Genomic DNA, 14,805 nt, shown 5'->3' with positions numbered 1-14,805 from the left:
GCGCTGACCAGATAAACACGCAAATATAGCACGGAACTGCAGGCCTCTCACAGCATCCTTTTCCAGGCTCCTTCCCGGGGACTTGGGCACTGCCACAGCGGATTCTGACAGCCGTTCCCCGTGCGCCCGAGGCTGACGAGGCCGCGCGATGGGAGGCAAAGCGCTGTTGATTCCCAGGACTCGTGGCAGGAATTCGCTGCCTCGCACGCAGCCGTGAACACATGCCCAGTCTATTTGGCAGTACTCTGTACACACACGTCTACACGTGTTCTGAGAGCTCCCCATAGCTATTGTGTCCTTATAAATGCTCTTGCCAGAGCAAATCAAAATTGATCAGCATGTCATTGAGTTGTTACAAATAATCCTTGTAATTTTGCCCAAACAAAAAATTGGTTTTTTAGAACAATTATAAAGCTTGGACTTAATGACCAGATATGCCTTTGTCCTCTTTTGCTTTATGTCGTTACCTGTCCTCCGTTACCTGTTTCACTCTCGCGTTGACTTCTCCGACTGTCCGTGCCTGGCACGCAGCTCCTACCCAGGTCCAGCTGTCGCTCCAGAGGTGGGGCTTCATCAGAGCCCAAACCAGCATCACCACGGGAAGGCACCTCCACTTTGGTCTGAAGGGCTGGCCAGGACTCGGGTCGTTACTCCTGGAGAGATGAATGATTTGACCTTCAGCCTCCACTCAGAACAACCAACTTTGGCGTGTTTAGCTAAGGTTGTTCCGTGTCCACATCGTGCCACAATTTGTAACAGGTCTCTTCACCAATTTTATTGCCTTATCATCCCATTTCCCTACTGAAAAAAATAACTTTCATCTTCCCTGTAACATTATTTTAAAAACTGAGGGAATGCTAGCTCTGGCTGCAGACCAGCAGCGCTCTCACCCACACACTTAGCTCTCGTGATGGATGCTGGCCCACTGGACCCCGGGAGGGATTCAACGTGCACAAGGCACAGCAAGGGCCTTACTGAGAAACAGAGAGACAGAAAATTCACAGTGTTAAGTGCTCAAAATAAGGAGACTCAAAACCTGCAGAAGAAATCAATCCTTCTGGGTCTCTTTTCCGCTATAATGATCGCAGGTGTTGATGTAACAATTACAAAAAAACCCCTTTCCATAAAAACCTGTAATATGTACGTCAGTAGTACCTTTTAACACCAGCAGCCTGAGGGACAGTCAATGTGTGCCGTTCCACTTGTTACCTCCCATCTTTACATGTCTCTTGACAGGCCCTTCTGCAGCTGAAAAGACTGTTTATGATGTTTTAGAGGAAGAGGAGCTTTGACTGGCAAAACCAAAATCCTAACCGTAACTGAAGGGCTGGGTACTTTCTCTTATGCTGGAAAATAATTATTTACTCAAAACGCATTCCCAGAGATTACTATATCCACATTACACATTTGCAAAAAGTGTGGGAGCTACGCTCGTCAAAAGAGAAGTAAGAGCTTTGCTTATTAAAATGTAACGGAAACAACCTTTTGCTATCTTACAAACATTTCCCGGATTAAATCTTGCCTGGTCCCTCGCTGTTGCGAAAGCCGTTGCAGAGTTTAGCGGCAGCGAGATGGGGTTACTGTGATTCCTGGTTCTGCCAGCATCGCCACCGCAGAAGCTGCCCTTTGTGCTCAACGCCGCAGCTGGAGCCACCCGGGAGCGGGTCCCAGCGAGGCCCCACCTCAGATCCTCCCCGCACCGCAGCACCGCTTTCCTCTCAAGCTTTCCAGGCCGGGAGAGCCTCGAGAACAGATTACTGAAATGAACCTTTAGCTACACACTAAGATCATTAAGGTCTCATCCTGCAGCCCGGGGAGAACCATTAAACACAAGTGAAGTCAGCTAAAGACCGAGTGCCTTGTTTCATTAGTACCTAACTGCTGTTCAGCATAAATCTCAAACGGGATCTTTTGGACACCGCTTCACCCTCCTGTTTCGCAGATGTACTGCATTCCTGGGGCTCCTTCTCCCAGAGCTTCTTTCCTGTGTTTGTTTTATTTTGCCTTTTTAACAGAAAAGCTGGCCTCAGCTGCCTCAAATGTAATCTTCAGCCACAATCTATTTAATACTTTAAATGTGATTGTGGCAATGTTCTTTGAGTGATGATACAAATAAATAAAACACCTTTTTATGGTTGGTGTAAGGACCAATTTTTCCCCTTGGCTGAGTTTTCTGCACATTTGTGCATTGACTTCATTCTCAGTGATGACAGCACATACTGGATACAGCTCTGACAAGTGTACACTGAGCGCTGCCTAAACCCAAAATATCGCTGGTCAAGAGTGCCAAAAATGCTTTGTGTTCCAAAAACTTGCAACTTTTTCAGCATGTCATTTCTTGGTATATTATTTTAATTTTTATTTTTTAGAAACAGAGGCCCTCAAAATAACTATTCCTTTGAAAAGATTTTAGCTTGAGTCTATCAATACCAGGTAAACTGGTACTTTTCCTGGATTTTACCCCCCTAACTAATTCAGATTATGGTCTGGACAGAGAACTTGGGTGAGCATGGTGAGGGGAAAACAACTCCTCAGACAACGTGGCCACACTTCTAACCTCTTGGAGAAGATCTCTGATTTCTTTTCATGTCTGGCGGAACTAAGCACAAAATACAATGTAATTCTGCCAGTGTAAATACATCTGTCATAGCGTGTTAAGTAGCACCTTCCTTTTCAAACTTAGGTTATATTTCTTTGCAAATCCCCCAGAAAGTGAGATTCCTGGCAGCTACTGTTGCTCTGTGCACAGAGGACACCCGCCCACCCCAGCCCGTGCCGGGCCGAGCACTCGTTAAGAGCGTCAGGAACTCCGCGTGGGCTCCCTGGGTGCTGCTGCCCAGGACTCTCAGCCGCTGCCGAGCCGCCCTGGGAACCGCTCCTGGCCGTGGCGCAGGGAGAGGCGGGCGGGCGCGGGGCTGCCTGGCACCTCTGCCATCACACAGGCAGCTTACGGTGGGCTCAAACGGGCTGACGTAGGAGAAGCGAAGCTCATCACAAGAATGACTGCCCAGGGAGAGAAAGCGGGAGAGGGCTGCTGCTTTGCCTCCTGCGGAAGGAGGGAGCCCACCAGCGTGGGCATCGCTGGGGACGGGGGAGACGGGCCAGGGCCCTGCACGCTCTGCTTCAAGGTGCAGCTCTGCAGCCGGGGCGAGTCGCTGGGCGACAAGGCTATGGAGTGGGTGTCTCTTAGTCCCAGTTAATAGTTCATTTCTTATAGACGATAGGAGTTGTGTAACTCTGTGAACATGTAATTAGAGTCTTGGTCCGTAATCGGGATATAAAATTGTTTCCAAATACAGAACTCAGCCTAGGTTTTCTTCACCCCCAAAGATGCGCCAGCAGAAGGCCTGCTCCAGTTTCCTTCCCTTCTGCAGGGCGCCCGAGGTCTCACTGCTCCTGGGCTGAACGGACACGAACCCCACCATCCCCAGCCATGTGAAAGGGGATTCTGCTTTTACAGCCAGCCCCACAGAAAGTTCTGGCTCTGGTCTCTAATTTTCCTTTTAAGCCCTGGCTTTAATTTGCCAGCCTGGCATTCCGCAGGTGGAGCAGATTGCTGTGTTCGAGTCCGCAGGCACCCTGTTTGCAATGCTTCTGTCCCAGGGACAGCGGGAGCAGGGTGACTGTTAAAAACCCACGCTGGAGATCCAGGGGAAAAGCTGTGACCAAAGACTACGGGCAGAAGCAAGGACAATGTGAGCTCTTGCACCCAATTAAATCAAAATCCTTCCCCAGCAGCTTGTTGCTGAGGCAAAACAGGGCACTGATCCAGTGTTTGACCTTACCCCTTTTTAAGCACTAGAGCGGCCATATGAATATGCGCTTGCCGGAGCCCTTCCCAGGCCGATCTCCCGGTGCTCCAGGCACGGGGTCAGGCAATTCGCAGGTAAAGCAGCTCCCTCGGTCAGAGCTCAGGAAGGAGACAGAAAGCAGCATTCAGCCTGTGTGCAGGGCGGGGGAAGCGAGGTGGCATAACGTGAGAAGTTAATCAGTTGTGCTAGATCAGGTGCCAGGAGAAGAGTTCATCCTGGCACGTGTGCTGGCCTTGCGGCGGCGCAGGGAGCGCTTGCAGGAGGGCTGGAACATGCATCTTTGAGATGACAAGCCTGTCACTCCTTCCAGCCTCAGAGATGCATCTGCTGGGAATACAGCCAGGGGTGTCGTTAATAGCTTAGAGTTAAACACGTTAATACTGGACACCCTAGGGAACCAGGCCCTACCAAAAAAATAGAAAAAAATAATAATAAAAGAAACCTCTGTAACCACTGTAATGGGCCAAAGTACACCAAAAATCAGCAGGAAAGCAATTTCCACATATGTGCTGTCACTGCACTTCCTCTGCCTTTTGCAACAGAGCATTTAAAAGGTCAAATAAAAAGACTTTTTTTGCAATGTACAAGTCAATGGCTTGAAAACACGTTGCAGAGTCATCGGCGGGCGCGGGGTGGTGCCTCTGGAGCTGCCGCGCCACGCTGATTGCCATGCCATTTACACAGCTGGGCAGGCCCAGGGTGGCCAGAGCGTGGCGGGCAGGTGGCTGCCTGTTAGAGAGTGAAGGATTATGCAAAAGTTGGACATTTCCCAGGGAAGGAGATTTCATCGGCCATTAACACCGGTGACCACCTAACGCAGGAGGCCATAAGTACAAGGGGGGGCATAAATACAGGTTTCGCTGTAGTGCAGGACACCCACAGCAACCACCTAATCGTGGCAAACAATGACCTGGGAACTGTCTTCTGCATAAAGAGAGCCAGAAGCCCCCCTTCCACCCCAGAACTTTAAAAATCCCTCTGGCTGGTGAAAGTGGAGCATCTTTATAAAGGTCTTTGCTGGCACATGCTGAACACAGGCTGCCGAGAGAGAAGTGCGCGGGTGGGTTTTCCCGCTGCTGGCCCAGCAGCCGGCAGTACCGGGGGAACGTCTGGAGCAGAAGGCAATCCAGAGGCTTGGCTCTTAGGGTCATTTGAATTTCTCTTCCTTATTTCTCCACGTGCCTACCAGGAGAGCTGTTAGGTGTGCTCCCGCTGCATTTTACAGATACCAAGGGAACAGTACCCCCGCTCGGTTCAGGCATGCGCCATGCCTGTAATTGGGTAGAAGGAGAACCGACTGAAGAGAGAAGCTAAACGAGCTGGCTGAGTTTACCTGCAAGCCATCAGTGGCAGATTGCCTAGCACTCCTACCTGATACGGAGCATTGAAACACTACACCGGAATCTAGACTAGATAAATACACCTGCTTGCTTAGTCACCATCAACAAAGATGCCTCAGGCTCCTCAGACAGCAATATCAGACAATATCTTAGCATAATTCACAAACTTATGACAAAGATCTAATATTATATGTCTACAAATGAGTCTAGTAAAATAAAATAAAGGCTAACAAGCCACCTGCTTCACGACACATACTTTCATAAATGTCATGAAATTTTATGCTCTCATAAAATAGCGCAATGGGCAAAAGCTTTCACGGTACTTGCCAGGACTTGTTCAGAGAAACACAAAACTACCGAGAAGGACAAGGCAGTAAAATTCCCCAGAACGCAGGCCGATAATTGAGCCTTACCAGCATGCCTTTGCACGACGGTGCTCCCACATCACAGTTTCTGATTGCGAGATTCCTGGGACACAGACTGTGTCATCCTCCCTCCTAATAATGATTCCCAGTTTTTACCACCAGATTTATCCCAGCCTGAGCAGGAGTCATGAATCACACCTGTAAGGAAGCAGAAAACAACAACAACGCATTTATTTTGCAGACAGAAAAACTGAAGGCAAAGCGAGGCACAGTGAGGAGCGAAACCCAGGCAATGGTCCTCTTCATCCCAGTAATAATTTTGACCACAGTCCAGATTACGCTCCTTCTTTTCTATCCGCCAGTCTGTGCATTGCTGTGCACGTGCTCAGCTCCTGCAAACAACACGGGAATAGCACCGCAAGATACCAAAATATTAGTGCTTTGTCCCTGTTCTGCTTTGTTTGGAAATCTTCTATTGAACCTTTTCTGCTCACAACATCATTTATGTGAACAATGGGAAACACGCAAAGTTTGAAAAAATTAGGCTGCAGAAAAATAAAAATTAAACAAAACAATTCAGTAATATCAAAGTATCCTGTTTTGAATATATACATTCAAGAGAGCACATTAATCTGTCAATCTTTCATTTCAACATTATTTTTTTAACTTCATTCACACCTTTCTCAACCACTTCATTCTCATTTTTTTAGAGAAAAGAAAAAAAGAAAAAAGGATTGCACCTCAGAATTCCTTGCAGAGCAGAAAATAGCGATGAAAATGTTTTTTTTCTGGAGGGCGTGCTCGTGCCCGTGCCGTGCTCCAGCGGCTGCCCCGCTGCTTGGCTGCGCGGCTGCTGCCCCCACAAAGCCCCCGTTGGCCTGCCCAGGCTCTGCCGAACCCAAGGCGTTTCAGACCAATATTGCCAGTACCATTCTTCAATGAACTTCCCTGTCATCAGCACCACAAACTGAAACCAGGACCTGCCCATTCAGGACTCGGGCCATTCTGAAAACCCCTCTGGTTGGCAGAAGAGGAAAGGCCGTGCTGCCCCCGGTCGCTGGGTGTCTGCGAGGGGCAATGGTGGAGGCTTCTGGAAGCCTCGAAGGTGTCTGCAGCCACTAAGGACAGCCCCAGGCAGGGTGGGTCAACGGGGGTGATGCAGGCAAAAATGTTAGGGGATGCAGAATAAATGCAACAGCCCCAGGGCTTTGCCTCTTACGCTGATAACACAAGTAGTATGTACTGTATGCATAAGTTATTGTATTTAAAGTATGTAGAAGAGAGTGTACACAACCCGGCTACCCGAACGGCTGTGTGTAACACACCCTTTGAAGCACATGTGCTAACATGAGGTTCTACCGCCTTGTCTTTGCTATTGTAAACTCCTTGACTGCAGGTGCTTCAAGAAACAAACAAACCGAAAACTCAGCTTGCTTGTCTTAACGCTTCACTTCAGTTCCTGCTGAGGGATCTGCTGCCGCTGACTCCCCGGGGCGCACCAAAGCCAGTGCCCAGCGACTGAAGGAGGCCGCGGCAAGGTTCTGCCCTACCCGCTGGGGAACTGGGTGGCATCACATTTCTAAACCCTTTCGCGTATTTTGGTATCTAGCACCACGTGCAGCAAATATCTGGCAACTTTCCACACAGCCAAGAAGGGAAACGGACAAGTAGCAAACTCGCTGTGTACAAATAACTGTGACATGTTTTTGATTTTACTATTTAAATCCCAACTCCCAGGATTCCACGTCCTGTATCAGCAATAATGACTAAAACTATTGAAAGTCATTAAAGAACTTACTAATCAGTCTCTTAATTGAGGCTATCTGCTTCCCATTACACAGAGACAAATTAGGCAGGTTAAAACAGTTTCCAGCAAACATCTGCTGAAGCAAGTCAAAATTAATGACAAATAAAACTGAGTTCCCTTTGTGGTTGATTTTCCTCCCATCTGCACCTACAAACACGCTATCGTTACTTGTCTATCCAAAACAACGTCCAAGAACAGTCCAACCCTCGCACAACATCTTCCCAACAGCCTTTTCATGAAAGGTGAAGAAGAACCGGCACGCTCTCCCCCCACTTGGAGGCGTTGACCTGTCCCCTTGCAGACGGCAGCACCCCCTGCACCTGGCAGTGCGGGTCAGTCCGGTCCGCGGGCAGCACGCTGCCGCTTGTCCTCCGCCTCCGAGCCCGAGAGAGATGTCAGGGTGCGGGGCCTCAGACACGCTGTGCATAGGGAACCGTGTCCCAGTGGCACGGCTCCTCTGCTCCTTTTCTCCTGGCGATCCTGCCCTCCCACCCCAGTGGCGCCGGTGACATGCGACACGCCGCAGATGGCTCGGCAGTCACCCGTGCTGCTCGCTGCGCAGGCAGGATCTAGCAACGCAGGTGCTGGATTTTGCACTTGCCAGCTAGCTAGTAGCAGCCAATAATTTTTTTTTAAAGTAAAGTAGTAAAATCCCAATACTAGACCCACTGAGAAAGTGCTAGCAACCATCCACATTGCCTGCTCAAATGCTAATTGGTACATTGGAGACGAGGATGTAGTACACCATCTGGGCAGATCTCCAGAGTCATTTTCGAGAAAGGTATGTTCAGCACCGCATGTACCGGGCACGGCTCTTCCCCCGCCCCAGCGCTACCAGCAGCGCGCGATGGAACGCACAGCACGCAGCGCGCATCGGCTGGTGCCCGAGCAGATAACCACCGTCTTCCTTCCCCCAGAGGCAGCTATCTCCAGACGTCAGTAAATTAGAGAGTCTCCTTGACACTGATAGACAAGTTGTCATGGAGCTATTTTTCTCTTTAACGGAGCTGCAGAGAGCTCAGCCGGCGTATCTGGCTCATGATAAATGGCCCGAGGTATTCATTTGCTCGCTCACTTATTACATTGTCCACTAATATCTTTGCTGCAAGTACTCGCATTGCCATTGCCGCACAGCGCCCGGTTCCCACACTCCCCACGGGCAGCAGCTATTTTGACAGTAAGAAATTTGAAAGGGCACCAAGATCAGAGACCTTCTCCAGCAGCTTCTCGGTCTAGCAGACAGCGACACAACGGACGCTTCCCAGCCCAGGAGGAATATCTCCAGTGCGCAGCGAGCAGCAAGCGCCGGCAGCTCTCGCTCCCTGTCCTTTCCCAGCCCCGCAGGCAGCAGCGGAGCCAGCCCGGGCAACCAGCCCAGGCGGATCGGCCACCAGGAGAGAAACCATCCACCCGGGAACTTAAGCTGTCATCCGTCATGGCAACATTTAAAGGCCTGACTTCTCAGGGGTTTGGGGTATAAATACATGCTCATAACCACCCAGATAGACTTTCAAACTTCCTAGATGCCCAGCTTCAACTGAAGTTGATGAAAATACTGATATTAATAAGAATTAAGCATATTTCCAGAAAGAGTAAGCTTTGAGAAAATCCCAGTGGGCACCTAGCTGCATCTTTAGGAGCCTATCATCTTTTAAATAACGTCTCTCAGTGTCAAGAGATGTCTGCCTGTGTTTAACACACCCATACAAAAGCTGAGATAAAATTCCACGGAAGATGGCCAGGGAAAAGCTGCATTCAAAATTGAGTTGCATTAGTGAGCAGAAGCAAATGAACTTGGAAGGTCACTGACATCTCTTGGCTGCCAGCCCACAGTCTGGCTTTGGAGCAGCGGGCGCGAGTAGCCCAGGCATTGAGCACAGGGTGGCCCACAAATATCAGCCAGAGCTGCCCTCTGCCGCCTGAGATGTATTTATTGTACACACAGACCGACAAATTGGGAATCGAATGGTTGGTTATTGCTGAAACAAGGTCATTTGAATCTCCCACTTATTACCAAATTTTGGCATTTGCATTTTAATAATGGTTTTCACCTCCCTTCCATGTTTTACGTGTGCAGATGGATTTGACACATGCTACCAAATGCTTTTTTGTGGATGTAGGTTTTGTGGGTTTTTTTTTCTTTTCAAACAAGAAAGCTGTTCTAGGAAATCTAATGCATGAGTATGAGTTGTCTGTCCTCCAGCTTCATCAGTGCCAAGTTCCCAAGCAAGAGCCATCGGGAAGCTTTCAACCATATACATTCAAGACAGAGCTTTTACATAGGAAATGAAACAAGAATGGCAGCGACGCCCCCGCAGCAGCAGGGCTCGGGGGGCTCGCAGGCACGGCTGACAGCACTGGCACGGGCAGGACCTCGCTGATGAGCCGCTGTGAGACAGAGCAGGAGCCTGAAGTCTGGACTGCAGCTGTGCAGCAGGGCAGAGGCGAGGTGGGGAGAGCAGTCCTGGGGAGAGCACGCTCAGAGCTGCCTTTAATTGGGCATCCTGGAGTAACTCGGCAGCAGAGACGCTGGTTCTACTGGCCAGGCACAGGCCCGTCCCAGTGGTCCTTCTCAAACAATGCGTTTCACGCCAGAGACATCCCAACAAAAGGAACCTGCTTCTTCTCACCTCAACATCTTGGCACCTGAACCCAGAAATTACCGTTTGCAATTATTGCCTCACCTCAACAAGTACGAGGGTGAGAGGGATTGCAAGCCCAGCCTCAGCTCTCCCAAGCCCAACTCAGCAGGCCATTAGAGAAATCCTCAGCAGCCTTGCGCAAACGCCGTCTGTCTGGCACTCAAACGGCACTGGGCTGAGTTCCTGCTTTATGATCCTGGGAGAACAGAGAGAGGAAAGTGCGTGGGAAATATGGTTATATGGGTTTTTTTTCAGTAGTATCTCTGCTCTGGAGAGCTTACTCAGAATCCATTATTAATGTTGAGATGACGGTTTGGACAGTTAACAGCACTGAGCCGAGGACGCAGGCACGGGGCTTTCTGCAGAGAAAGGCAGAGCAGACTCTGGGGGTCTGCTGCAGAAGCGCTCTGAGCACCCATGGTCTTAGACTGAAGATATGTAAGGAACAGTGTTTGGGAGGCACGACCCCACTTCACAAACAGGATTCAAGAAAATAAAGACGGAAATACATTTTTCTTTTCTTTTGATCTACTGCTAGCAGACTACCAGACCGAATTCTGGACTGCTGCTGGTCGTGTCATATCCTCCCTTCTCCTCTTCCTGCACCTTTCATGTGCAAGCAGCAGTATTAGCTCACCCCAAACGTATCTCAGAGATGTCCCAGATTTTTCTGCACAGCTAAGACACAAAATTTCCTAAAGTAAGGAGCTGCTAGGGCCTATAAAACAGGTCAAAATAGTGAGACAAAAATACTTAAGTGGCAGAAATTCCTAGTTAGAGTCGCTGCTGGGTCTTACTATAGCCTCCACGTCTTGAGAGCTTTGTATTATCATATTTTATAGAACATTGGATGAAAGGTGTCATCACAAGAAATGGTGAGGAAAATGAGAATAATGTCAGAAAAAAAAAGAAAAGCAGATAAGTTATCAGAAAACATAGCAAGTTACAGATTTAAAAAATAAGTTTTGTTTAATTTCTCCTGATCTGCAGACTCACAGGTACCACACAGAGTCTCTGGCAATCAGACAGTGAATGCGCACCTTTGGAGGGTGGTGCAGAGCTGGCAATTCTCACAATAGTGCACTTCTAAACCAATATTTTAACATGGGGATTTTTTTAATTTTTCTACTCTTAATTGTCTGTATCACCACCAGCTATGACTTAGCTCCAAATTTAACAAAGGCATTTTTTGAGCCTTCACAGTGAAAACGCATGAGACGGAAATAGTCCGATTCAGCTCCAGCCCAACACAGAAGCCATCCCACCGACCACAGAACAGTAAAGGGCTTTTTGTCTCCTTGCAGCCATCCCACTGGAATGAAATGGGCAGCCATGATGTATCTGCATCCACTACTTTTGATGGTTAAAAAAAAGTTAATTAGAACTTCTGAAACAATGAGGCATCCAATTTTTCAAATATGATTCATCCTGTGTCTGAACTAGCCTCCCGAGGGTCATTTTCATAGTAAATTAATCTTTCTAATGTCAGACTTAAATTATCAGCAGTGACACCATGACCACGGTGTCAGCAGCAGCGATGGCCTCGCTGCAGATAGGCGTGGTAGTGACACTGATGATATTGAGTCTGACAATCTAAAAAATTAGCTTAAAATTAAAGTAACTCCAATGACATCAAACGCAACAGAGGCCCATTCAGACCCTGACCATGTCTGCCGCCAGACGCAAGCTCTGTTGCTTCGTTTTTCCCATCTGGAAATGACGGGACGAGCACCACTGGCCTTCCGGGTACAAGGCCTGAGAGGCGCTGTTGGAAAGTGGAAAGACCAAAGCCACCCCCTCCTGCTGCCCCGGCCAGGGCAGAGGCAAGCGCTGCAGCGACTCTCGCTGGGAGCTTCCCGGGAGGAAGCAGATGTACGGGCAACCAACGAGCTGACACATCCCCGCTGGACACGCGTGGAGCACATCACCTGCTAGTCACACAGCCATGGAGGAGATGGGCCTTAACGCTGCTATAATTAAACAAGATTTTCTTTTAGCTTGACTTTAAGCACCGAGTATTACAGCAGAAGCTCCTGAGCTACATTCAGCTGGGAAATTCTAAGAGATCACAAAGTTCATTGGGAGTTAGGTAAATAAAATATAGCAAGTAACTGTTCTAATTATTCAACAGCTTTTGCCTCGGAGACTGCAGGCCTCTTTTACAGCATTTTAAGCCATTCACATTCACATCCTGGAAATAATTTTGTCTGCTGCCTGTTTGCAAGCAAGTCAGATAATATTTCATATTTTTCTTGGCAAGACAAACTTCAGAACCGGGTTCTAGCAAATATACTCTGGGATCTAAACCATCATTTTATGTGCCATCAAAATTCTACAACATTTGACCAAAATTTTCTTTTTTGGCAAGCACTCTCGCCAGGAAATTCATTAGCCAGGATTTGCAAAAAGCGAAGGAAAAAAATCAATATTAGCACAGGCAGGGCAAATTCATTTGCTGATTACTGCAGGTATTGCTTGTATTTTCTTTTACAGTCTCCGTTATCATTGGCAATATACAGGATGCGGCAACTGTTTAACCACATAACCTTTAGCGTCTCTTACAAACCAGGCTTAAATCACGGCCAGGCTGCAAATTTCATTAAGCGCAGAGAGGCATTTTGCTGAAGAATCCAATAGTAACATTCATTAAAAGAATATGACAGTTAAAAATAAGACCTGTGACTTTTTTCCTTGTGCGTTTCCTGTTTGACTGGCAGGCTGGGTTTGCCCGTCTGCCCCCATACCCGCCGCTCCCCCCGGGCGCCGACACGGGCCCCCTTCGGCTCTCATGCGATGTGCCTCGGCCAGAGGTGGGAGCTCCCCAGGGCAGCTCAGTGTCCCCCTGAGCTCCTGCTCCGCCTGCTCGGAGTCACCCGTCCTCCACCATGGCCACCGAGCCGGCAGCCCCGCTGTTGGCACCACATCCCGGGGAGGCCATACTGTCTGTCAGCACGGCGTTAGGAACCTGGCGAGGGGGTGAGCAGACGAGGTTTTGGCAGATTGGAGGCAGCAGGGTCCAACCAGCTGCCTCGTGCTGGGTGTTTGTGGAACAGGGTGTTGCTGGCATGGTTGGCAATGCCACGTCGGAGACTCCCTCCTCCAGCAGCCACCGGGTCTGAAAAGGCAATGCCACAAAGAGAGGGGAACACACGCGCCACAGTCACACACGCAGAAATATTTCCAATAGCCACATTAAGTGGTGGAAACTTCCTCCTGGCAGCAAATGCCCTGCGGACAAAACACGAGCAAACTCAATGCCTCCCCACACCAACGTGCTCATCCTCAAGAAGGTACTTGGCAAAAGCTAATCTAATTTAACTAGAGTTTTGAATCTAGAGCAGATTACTTAAATGTCATTCTATCTGTGTGTGGAAACTCTTATTCAGAAATAAAATTCCCCTGATTGCCTTATACTTAATTCCCTTACAAATTACACACCAGTAAAGTGACATCTTTCGGCCCTCGTTGTGTTTGCGGGCAGCAGAACGGCGGGAGGGAGACACCGCAGCCCCGGGCAGGGCTCGGCTGCGGACAACGGGCTGCTCCTGGATCCGCTCCACAAGCAAACCCCAGGGTTCCCCCAAACAGAGACTGAAAAATGGCTGACTAAGCCAAAGAAAAGCCACATTAGTTCTGCCTAGGAAAGTTTATGCATTAAGTAATCTACGTTAACTGTTAATTGGGACATTTTCCCTCAGTATCCCACCCAGATGGATGATTAGCACCACAAGGCTGCCTGGCTTTTGGTAGGAAACTGATAGACCTATAGATAAGTATTTTGTAAACTTCAGAAAAGCTCAGCAATTTGCATTTTGTTATTTTAAAAAACCCTCCCAGACGTGCAATTTAACACTGCATTCATAAATCTTAGGCACAATTAAGAGGCACATTTAAATCCTGTAGATTAAAAGGGAATGCAGAGAGTACAGCACCGATAAGTCATGCTGCCTCGGTGGCGCTGAGCGCCATTTTGGTAGGAGAAATCATACACCATCTATGCTGCTATAATTGTCCCAGTCGCACCAACAGCTTAAAAACCAGTTCAGATCCCTGGAGCTGAGTGAGTGACACATGGCGGGCGCTGGGCGGCCACAGAGAGGCCATGCCTGGCCATCCCCCCGGCAGGATGGTGCCGGTGTGGCACGGGCCCGGGAGCCGTGGAAAGCCCAGCGCTACGCAGAGGCTGGAGGGAAGCCTGAACCATCCACCATGGAGAACGGAGACACCGGCTGTTAGAGCAAAGCTGTTCTGGTCGGCAGCGACCGGAGCTGCACCATGCGCCATGCGGCTCCCCTGGACTTGCTGCTGCCTTCTCCCTCCCTCGGCCGCCCCAGGCCCGGCTGCGGCGCTGCCATGGGCTGAGGGAAGGACAAGCGCCTGGGCAGGGCCCTGCCGCATCCCGGGCTGCCCTGTGCCGCCCAGGGGAGGGAGGAGGGCAGGATGCTGGGTTCTCCACAGCTCTGGGGCCGGCCATCGCCACCGCAGTCTGGCAGCCCCCACAGCCACCGGAGCTGCCCAGCCCCACGGAGTCACCGCTCCGGCCAGGGCCACCCAGGGCCCGCCGGCCTTCCAGTAATGGCGTCATGATTGAGGGGCGATTCACCCAAAGCAACATGAAATCAAGCAGCACGGCCAGCCCTCCTTCACCCGGAGACATCCAGGCAGCTTTGCCGGCCTCCCTGGTGGGTCACTCCACAGCCAGCGTCCCATGGGAAGCACTTGGTGCTCCCAAGACCCACACACCAACGGAGCCCAAGAGCCAGTCCTGCTGCTCAGCAACCACCATCGCGTGATAATTACAAAACAAACTATGCAACAAAATAAATGAGGTTGGTAATT

General features: G+C 49.5%; 1 long non-coding RNA gene across 2 annotated transcripts in view; it reads right to left on the bottom strand.

The window, feature by feature from the left end:
• LOC134519546 (uncharacterized) overlaps positions 1-14,805 on the bottom strand; it is a 56,462-nt gene that overhangs the window by 29,806 nt on the left and 11,851 nt on the right. For both annotated transcript variants that reach the window (XR_010072248.1, XR_010072249.1), the window contains 2 exons: positions 5,566-5,715; positions 482-653 (listed from right to left, as the gene is read on the bottom strand). This is a non-coding gene — a long non-coding RNA (uncharacterized LOC134519546). The remainder of the gene's footprint in view (positions 1-481; positions 654-5,565; positions 5,716-14,805) is intronic.

This window comes from Chroicocephalus ridibundus, chromosome 8 (assembly GCF_963924245.1).
Source record: "Chroicocephalus ridibundus chromosome 8, bChrRid1.1, whole genome shotgun sequence".
Lineage (NCBI taxonomy): Eukaryota > Metazoa > Chordata > Aves > Charadriiformes > Laridae > Chroicocephalus > Chroicocephalus ridibundus.
Note: the sequence above shows the minus strand (reverse complement) of the source record. Positions and strands in the feature narration are given on the sequence as shown.